This window comes from Heterocephalus glaber, unplaced genomic scaffold (genome assembly GCF_053883595.1).
Source record: "Heterocephalus glaber isolate CG9 unplaced genomic scaffold, H.glaber_assembly_v1.0 deba00001504, whole genome shotgun sequence".
NCBI classification, from domain to species: Eukaryota; Metazoa; Chordata; class Mammalia; order Rodentia; family Bathyergidae; genus Heterocephalus; species Heterocephalus glaber.
In genome coordinates, this window is record NW_028258324.1 from 68,146,534 (window position 1) to 68,155,690 (window position 9,157).

General features: G+C 36.4%; 1 pseudogene; it reads left to right on the forward strand.

Moving 5' to 3' along the window:
* Positions 1-4,123: 4,123 nt before the first annotated feature.
* On the forward strand, positions 4,124-4,218 carry LOC147825407 (U6 spliceosomal RNA; annotated as a pseudogene).
* The last annotated feature ends 4,939 nt before the right edge of the window (positions 4,219-9,157 follow it).

Below are 9,157 nucleotides of genomic sequence, written 5' to 3' on the forward strand. Positions count from 1 at the left end.
AATTCGTAACCAGAAACTTTTAAATGTATGAAGATGGACATTTCATAATGATGAATAGATAAATATATCTGTAAGACATAACCTTCTTAAATGTATATGTACCGTACTATACTGGTAAATGTTTAACAGCTGGTTCACATAGAGTAAAAAGCTCTGATTTAAAGCATTTGCTGATTTCCATTATGTAAATACTGCCTCTTTGGCCAATGTTAAACTACAATATCAAATCTGCAAACACTGAGTTGAGAAAAGGTGTGCAGAGTCAAATTTTGTGAGTGAGAATTAGCTACAGAAAACGTGACAGAATTGAAACAATACTAGAGAAAATGATTCGTTCAATCATAATTAGGGTAGCCACTACTCTTTCCGTAATTGATGGAACAAGGAGAAAAATCAGGAATGATACAGAACATGTATCACTATCAATCAATCTGACCAATTGACACTTACAGAACATTCTATCCAAGAAGAGCAGAAAATAGATTCTTTAAAATGCACACATCTCCAAAATGATCATAAAAGAAACTTCAATATGTAAAAGTTAAAATTATGCAAAATATTGCTGAGTGAAGATAGAGCTAAATTAGAAATGACAGTTATTTTTTTAAATCTCCCAGATGTTTGGGAACTAAACATTTGCTCCTACATAAACCATGACTCAAAGAGGAAATTCTATGATGAATTTCAGAATATTGTTAATGTAATTAAAATGAGAACCCATCATATCCAAATTTGTGAGATACAGCTAGAGCCATGCTTACTGGAAATTTTATATCAACTGCTAATAATAGAAAATAAGAAAGTTCTAACAATCTATAATTTTATTGATATTAGTATTCCTCTACTTGAAGAACATAAAACAAAAAGAACACATTAAATCCAAAGTCAGAATTAACAAATAATAATAAGACTGAATTATAAAAAATAGAAAACGAGGTAAATAATGCAGAAAATTAATTAGAACAGAAATGTGTGCTTTAAGAAATGAAAAAGAAAAATTAAATTAATAAATTATAGCTAGACTGATCACCAAAATGAAAGTATACACAAACTGTAGTGTTGTTGAGAGAACACTACAAATTCTACAGATTTTTTAAATAAACATTATACAAATTAGCATCACAATGTAAATGAAATGGGCAAATTTCTTTTTTTTTAATTAAATTCTTTTATTGGTACATTGTAGGTATACAACACAATTACATTTCGCATTGGGAATTGTACCTTTACATAGTGCATCCTGGTTCTTATTTTTTCCCCATTCCTAGCCCTCCCTTCACACCCTCCACCCTTCCCTATTTACAAAGACTTTATTTCCATTTTTTCCATTTCTCATCATTCTTCCCTTCCCTTCTTTCCTTTCCCCTGCCCCTCCCACTACCCCTACCCCTTTGGACCTTTTCTTCCTATTTTACATTATCAATTATTCATTCTAATCATTGGTACATTTTAGGTATACAATATAATGACATTCATCATTGGAAATTTGCACCTTTACATAATCTCTCTTGGTTCTTATTTTTCACCCTTGCCCAGCCCTCCCTTCAACTCCTCCATCACTCCCTCTTTACAAAGATTTTGTTCCTATTTTTCCATTTTCTCATATTAATCCCATTCCCTTCTATCCTTTCCCCTAGCCCTCCCACTTCCTTCCTCTTTGCCCCTTTTCTTCCTATTTCACATTATCTATTGTACCTTTTAGTCCTTATTTACACTTTCAGTTTCTCACACCAGAGAAACTATTCGGAATTTATACATGTGTGTCCTATTTATTTCACTTAAGAGTATCACCTCAATGTGCATCCACTTAGCTATAAATGTCTCTAATTTCTCATTTTTTATGGCTGAGTAGTACTCCATTTTATTAAAAAACCACATTTTCTTTATCCAGTCTCCAGTTGATGGGCATTTGGGCTGTTTCCAAGTTTTAGCTATCACAAACTGTGCTGCTATAAACATGGCACACATATATCACTGTGGTATGATTCTTTTAATTCTTTGGGGAAGAACCCCAACAGGGGAATAGCAGGGTCAAATGGAATTTCCAGTCCTATTTCTTTGAGGTATCTCCATACTGATTTCCACAGTGGTTGCACCAGTCTACACTCCCACCAGCAGTGGAGCAGGGTTCCTCTTTCCCCACAGCCCCACCAGCATTTGTTATTGGTTGATTTCACGAGAGCAGCCATTCTTTCTGGAGTAAAGTGGAATCTCAGTGTTGTTTTCATTTGCATCTCTCGAATGACCAGTGATGTTGAACATTTTTTCATGTATTTATTTGTTATTTCTACTTCTTTGTCTGAGAAATGTCTGTTCATTTCAGTTGCCCGAAATGGGCAAATTTCTTGAAGGATATAAATTAACAAAGGAAATATAATAACTGAATATCCATATTTCAGCTTTTAAAATGAATTTGTGGTTTAAAATCCTTCAACTCTAGGCCCAAATTGCCTCAGTCAGGAATTCTATTAAACATTATTTAAGGTGAAAAAAATTAGAATAATAAATAAACTGCTTCAGGAAAAAAAAAGAGGAATAAGATTACTTTCTAATTCAGGGCCAGGGATTTAGCTCAGTGGTACCACACCTGCCTTGCAAGCACAAAATCCTGAGTTCAATCCCCAGTACAAAAGAAAAAAAAAAAGGATTACTACCTAATGCATATTATGAAGTCAACATTACCCTAGTACTCAAAAGCAAGAAGGTAATACAAAGAAAGAAAAATAAGAATCAGTATCTCTCATGAACATTTATGCCAAATTCATTTTCAAAATACACCCAACCCAAATTCAGCAATATACAAAAGAATAACACAGCATGACTAAGTGAGTTTTATTCCAGGGAAGAAAATTTCACTTAACATCTACAAATCAATTAATGCAAGTTACCATATTTAAAGACAAAGGAAAATACTTAATAGATTTCCACAAAATTGTAAACGTGTAACATTTGTTTAATATTTTCAAAATAATAATTCAGATCCAAAATCAGCATTAAAAAACCAATAATGGGCCGGGGATTTAGCTCAGTGGTTTCGCCACCTGCTGCACAGGCACAAGGACGTGAGTTCCATCCCCGGTACCAAAAAAAAACCAAAAAAAAACCAATAATGAACTAGCTGAGAAAGAAATTAGGAAAACAATTCCACTCACAAAAGCTTCAATAAATAAATAAATGCCTAGGAGTCAGTGTAACCAAGGAAGTGAAAGACCTCTACAATGAAAATTACACAACACTGAAGAAAGAAATTGAAGAAGATACAAAAAGGTGGGAAAAGCATGCGTGTTCCAATGCATGTTCATGGACTGGCAAAATTAACATTGTTAAAATGACCATAATACCAAAAGCAATCTATAGATTCATTGTAATCCTTAAAAAATTCCAATGACATTCTTCACAAAACTGGAAAAAGAAATCCTAACATTCGTATGGAAAAACAAAAGACCCAGAACACCAAAAGCAACTGTGAGCAGAGAGCCAGGCAGGAGACAGTCACAATTATACCACAAAGCATATGTGATGCTTGACGGATTATGTCAACTTGAGTAAGAGAAGCTCAACTAAATCGGCTCAGCAGTTCCACACCGTAGTGTGTGGAAGACCCACCCTAGGGCAGCTTGTCACCAGGATGGTATAAAGGGGAAATTACAAGGAGAGATCTGCTTCTGTTCCTTCGGAGGAGCTGTCTTTGCCTTCACCTTGGACGTCATCTCCTGGCTTCCAGCACGGGCTCTTCAGCTTCTGGCACAGACCCTCAGCCTCCATCACAGACCCATCAGCCTCCTGATAAGGACTTGCAGGGGACACTGCAGTGAGTTCCAGATCTTTGCCTGAATCTTTTGATCTCCTGTGTGCAGACAGACCCTCTCCACAGCCAATTCTCAGGGTGGCCATTGTAAGCCAATCTAGTGAATTCTATATAAGAATTCATATATCTCGGGCCAGGGATATAGCTCAGTGGCACAGCACCTGCCTGGCAAGTGCAAGATCATGAGTTCGATTCCCAGTACCAAAAATAAAATGCCTATTCAAGAATTTATATATCTCACATAAGAATTTGTATATCTTGCGTTATATCTGTTTCTCTAATAAACACTGACTGATACAACTTAGTAACAAAAACGGCATGGTACTGTGCTCTGTACATGAAGGTTACAGAGATTAGCATGACCTCTGCATAAGGATGATATGCAAATTCATAAAGTGTTCCATGTTTTTTAAATAAGGCTTTTGCTCTTCAAAATTCATCATTCATTAAGAAAAATTAAAAGCAAGATAGATATTAGGAGAAAATACTGTATGTGACTTGTATTCACAATGCATAAAAAACTCTTATTGGAATAATAATAACACCAGCTGGGTGTGGTGGCACACTCCTCTAATCCCAGCACTCGGGAGGCTGAGGCAGGAAGATTGCCATGAGTTTGAGGCCAGCCTGGGCCACCCAGTGAGTTCAAGGCCAGCCTGAACTACATAGTAAGACCCTGTCTCAAAAATAATACTAATAATAATAACATCAACAATCCAATTTTAACAAACATTTGAAACAAATTTAACAAACAAAACATTTGAATAGGCATTTCACTGTGCGCATACACACACACACACACACACACACAAACACATGCAATGGTCTCTATGCACATTTTCGAAAGTTCAAAAGTTCTACCTCATTAGTCATCAGGGAAGTGAAAATCAAGACAAGTACATTCATTTGTACATCATGTACAAATGAATAGCTAAAATTAAAAAGATTGACAATAATAAGTGCTGACAAGGACATGGAACACCTGGAACTCTGATATGCTGCCAGTGAAAATGTAAAATGGAACAGTTACTTGGAAAATTTGACAATTTCTTAAAAATCAATTTTTCCTTTACCATTTAGCCTAGAAAATCTACTTCTAGATATTTGCTCAAAACAAGTGGCAACATGTGTCCACAAAAAGAGCCATACATATAGATTGGGGCCGTAGCTCAGTGGCAGTGTGCATACTTAATGTATACAAGGCCTTGGTCCAATTCCCAGAACAAAAAAGAGAGAGCAAGGAGAGGAGGAGGAAGAACAAGTAGAAAAACAGCAAAGCTGTATGAAGTATTCATAGTAGCTTTATCCATAATAGCCAAATATGGGAAAAGCTCAAAATGGCCATCAATTGGTGGCTGCATAAACAAATTGTGCTGTAGGTACACAGTGCAATACTACTAAGCAATGAAAGGGAGGAAAACAATGTATGAAGTAACATGAATGATAGAATTGTGGAAGGCAGTCTGATTCTTGGGTCCCAGCACTGCTACTCACCTAAGAAAAATTAACCATTGTTACCACAAGAGTAGAACAATAAATACTAATATTGCAAGGAAATATTACTCAAAAAGGCATATGAGTCACCCCATCTCCCTCTGAACCTAACATTGAGCTGCTAGACAGAAGCCACACTCATGTTTTTGTTTTGTTAGATGGGTCAGTATTTTAATACAAAATTTGACTTTTCTATTTGTAACTCAGGGTTTAATATTTTTCTCCAGTAGCAAGATTTTTACTTCTACTAATTTTTCACTGTATGGTTAAGTTTGACACTTTCAATAATTTACAACTGTGTGTCTCTTTCAATTAGAAAAAGTACTAATTTTTGTGAGATATTTAATTCATTGACTTAGTTTCTGGGCATGGCATGCCACTGCCACCCAAAATTTGAATGGTGCTGTTTGTTTCTTTTTTATTTTCCTCCTGTGATGAGGAGGGGAAGGTGGAAGATGTGAGGTGGTAATTTTCTCACAGCCGTGAATTATAATGCACCAACTTGAATGGATTAAGAAACACTTAGAAGATTAGCAGGGCACAGTGCTGAGTGTGTCTGTGGATGACTAACATGTAGGCCAGCAAACAGAGGGCAGAAGACCCACCTTACTTGTGGGTGGCACCAGCCAATAGGCTTCTATCTTGGATGGAATAAAAAGGGAAAACAGTAGAAAGTGACCCCATCTTGAAGAGCTCCAATCTCCCCAACCAGATGCGCTCTTTGCTGCTGTCACCTTTGGACATTGCTTTCCAGGTCTCAGATTTCTTCAGTCTTATAACAGACTCCCATGGTCCAATTTCCAATGAGTTCCAGGCCTGCAACCGGGGTACTGCATCCCTGATCCCTCTTTCTCTGAAGTTTTCATCCTTTTGGGCCAAGGTGCTACTCGGGTCTCCGCTCACCAGCACGCAGACTGCCACTGTGGACTCCCCCTCTGATCCTGTAAGCCCACCAAATAAATCCCCTTGCACAATTATAGACATATTTTCTATTGATTGTTTTCCACTAGAGAACTCATTCAAAAGTCAAGTCATATTCCAGTTTATATAAGTGATACTTGTTGGTAATGAAAATTGTACTTTTCCTGATCACCCCTCTTTTGCTGTGTTTCAGAAGCACTCGTTCCTGTGGAGCAGCTTCTACGGGTCAGGTAGGGCTAACTCTACAGATGCATGATTTCCCACTCCTCTGCTATTAGCATCAGAGTGATTATGTGCCCATTAGATCAAGGATGAGCATGAGACTTAAACAAGGCCAGTCACCCTCTGAGTTGGGATTCAATACAGACATATCAAAAGAGTGAAAAATTTAGCTCTGGAATAAAGAACTGTAAGAATGATAGAAACTGAAATCCTTTAGAGCCATCTTCTCTAGTCTCACAAAGGAAGCCATCTACAACTAGGGGGCTGGTACCAGAACACTAAGAGAAGCAGAGATGTACCAGGTGTTCTGTAATCTCAGCACCCTAGGTAGTTGAGGCAGGAGGATCACAGTTCGAGCCCAGCCTGTGCATTTACCAACTTAGCAAGACCCTGTCTCAAAATTTAGAAGTTATAAAGGGCAGGATGTAGCTCAGTGTAGAGGCTCTGATTTCAATCTACAGTACAAAAAAAAAGAAAAAGAAAGAGCTGTGATGAAAATGAGAGGAGAGTTAGACCCATAACCATGTCTTTGGAACCCCTGAATCTAGACTGTAGTATACTCTCTCCCTGTCATTTTTGGTTTCCTAACCAATAAATTCCTATTTTTACACAAGTTGATTGGATTTGGGTTTCTATCACTTGTAATAGGACATTGACCATAATATAAAAAAGAAAAACAAATGGCATTAATTTTCATATTTGTATTTGTATCTTGAATGTTCTCTAACAGTCTATGTGCTGCAGACGTGGTCCCCAGCCTCATGGCACTTTTGGGAGGTAGTACAACTTTTGGGGCCTCATAGAAGTTAGGTCATTGGGAGCGTGGTTTGAAGAAAATGTTGGGACCCTAGACCCTCCTCTATCTCTTTTTTCCTTCCCATTCGCCATAGGTGATCAGCTTCCTCCAGCATGCACTCCCACCATGATCTTCTGCCCCCACAGAGCCCAAAAGGGATAGGAAACCGACCATGGACTGACACCATCAAAACTCTGAGCCAAAATAATCTGTTTCTCCTTACAGTGATTATCTCGGGTATGATTGGCAGAAATGGAAAATTGACTAATACAGTCAGTTTCTATGCACATTTTATACAAAGTTATATACCACAATTCTGTATCTTTTTTATTGACATAATTATAGAAGCATTCCTCAAGTAATGAAAAAGTCTTTGAAACTATCATTGTTCGTAGATGTCAAATACCTTATGCAAAGTGCAATACTATTATAACTTAAGCATTATTTCAATTTTTTCCTTTAGGAATGATACTATGATAAATATCTCTGAATTCAAAAATTTCTTCCTTACATTTAGGATTATTTTCTTCACATGTAAGCTTATAATTGTTAGGCAAAATGCATAAACATTTTTAATGTCTGTGGTAAAATTTGACAAACTCACTTCCAAAGAGTCATCCAATTAATACCATCAATAAGTATTTATAAAGAATCAAAATTCGTGTCTCCACATCCACATTAAATATTACTTTAAAAATCTTTGATTAAATATGTAGTTGAAAATGAAATGGTTCTTTGTTGCTTTAATTTTTTTTGAGAGAAAATGTATTTGAATAAATTTATAATTTTTTTTCTCCTTTTATAACTTACTTTTTCGTACCTTAGCCCATATGTTTATTGGAGGCCTTGTGATTTTCTCATTAATTTGTATGACCACTTCATGTATTAAGGGTATTAATATATTGTCACATTTATTGCAAATAACTTCAGATTTGATGGTTGCCTTGTAATTTTAGTCATCTTTAAAAGCACTAAGTTGCATCTATTTATCTTCTATTGTTTTGATCTCTCATTTTAAACTGAGTTCTCCTTTCCAGTCTAGAGATTTGGTAGGCATTTCTGTGCACTGTTAGAATAAGTTTTGACAGTTTTCTCTTTTGCTTTTTGTTTACCTGATGTATTTGCAATCTTTTTCAAGCATATATAAGAAAAAGACCAACAAAGTTCCTTTTTTCTTATATAACTAAAGTGCATATGATTCTTGTACCATATATTAAACTTTCATATATTTTAAGCTCAAATTCTAGGCAATCTTATTAACCATTAGCCTATCTATTCTCCCACTAGGAATACTCTTAACAGCTATGATTTGTAACGTGTTTTTATATCTAGTAAGGCTAACTGCCTATTCTACCCATAGATTACATTTTTTAAAAAATAACAATCTTATATAATCTCCCACGTTTTTGCTTTCAGATGACCATCACAAAAGAAAATTAATACCAACACCAGAAGAAGAAGAAAGATACAACTGCAAGTTATAAACTTCATAATATGATTACTGAAGAAGGAAACAAAAGATCCTAACAGAATACGGCACAGCTCCTAATCCCGCTGCAGGCTACCACTCAGCCACTGTACCGAGCAGAGCAATAAAGAGTTCTCAGAGTCTCCCTGATACTCTCCACCTTGGAGATAAATGGACTCAACAAGTAAGTGAGCAGCTCATGGCAAAGCCAGGAAAAACTGATAGGGGTACAATCCAGTGCACCTCAAGATCTCAGTGGGAAATCTAATCATTTCCACAAAACTACCAAGAATTCAGGGGTATTCATTACGGGTGCAGGATATATGACCAGCAGGATGAATCAATTCCTAGTGTCAGACATTTAACATTATTGCAGAAGACAACAAAACCTAGGTAACCCAAAAATGCAGCTCACAGCCCCAGAAGTCTGCTCCCAGGACTTCTATCC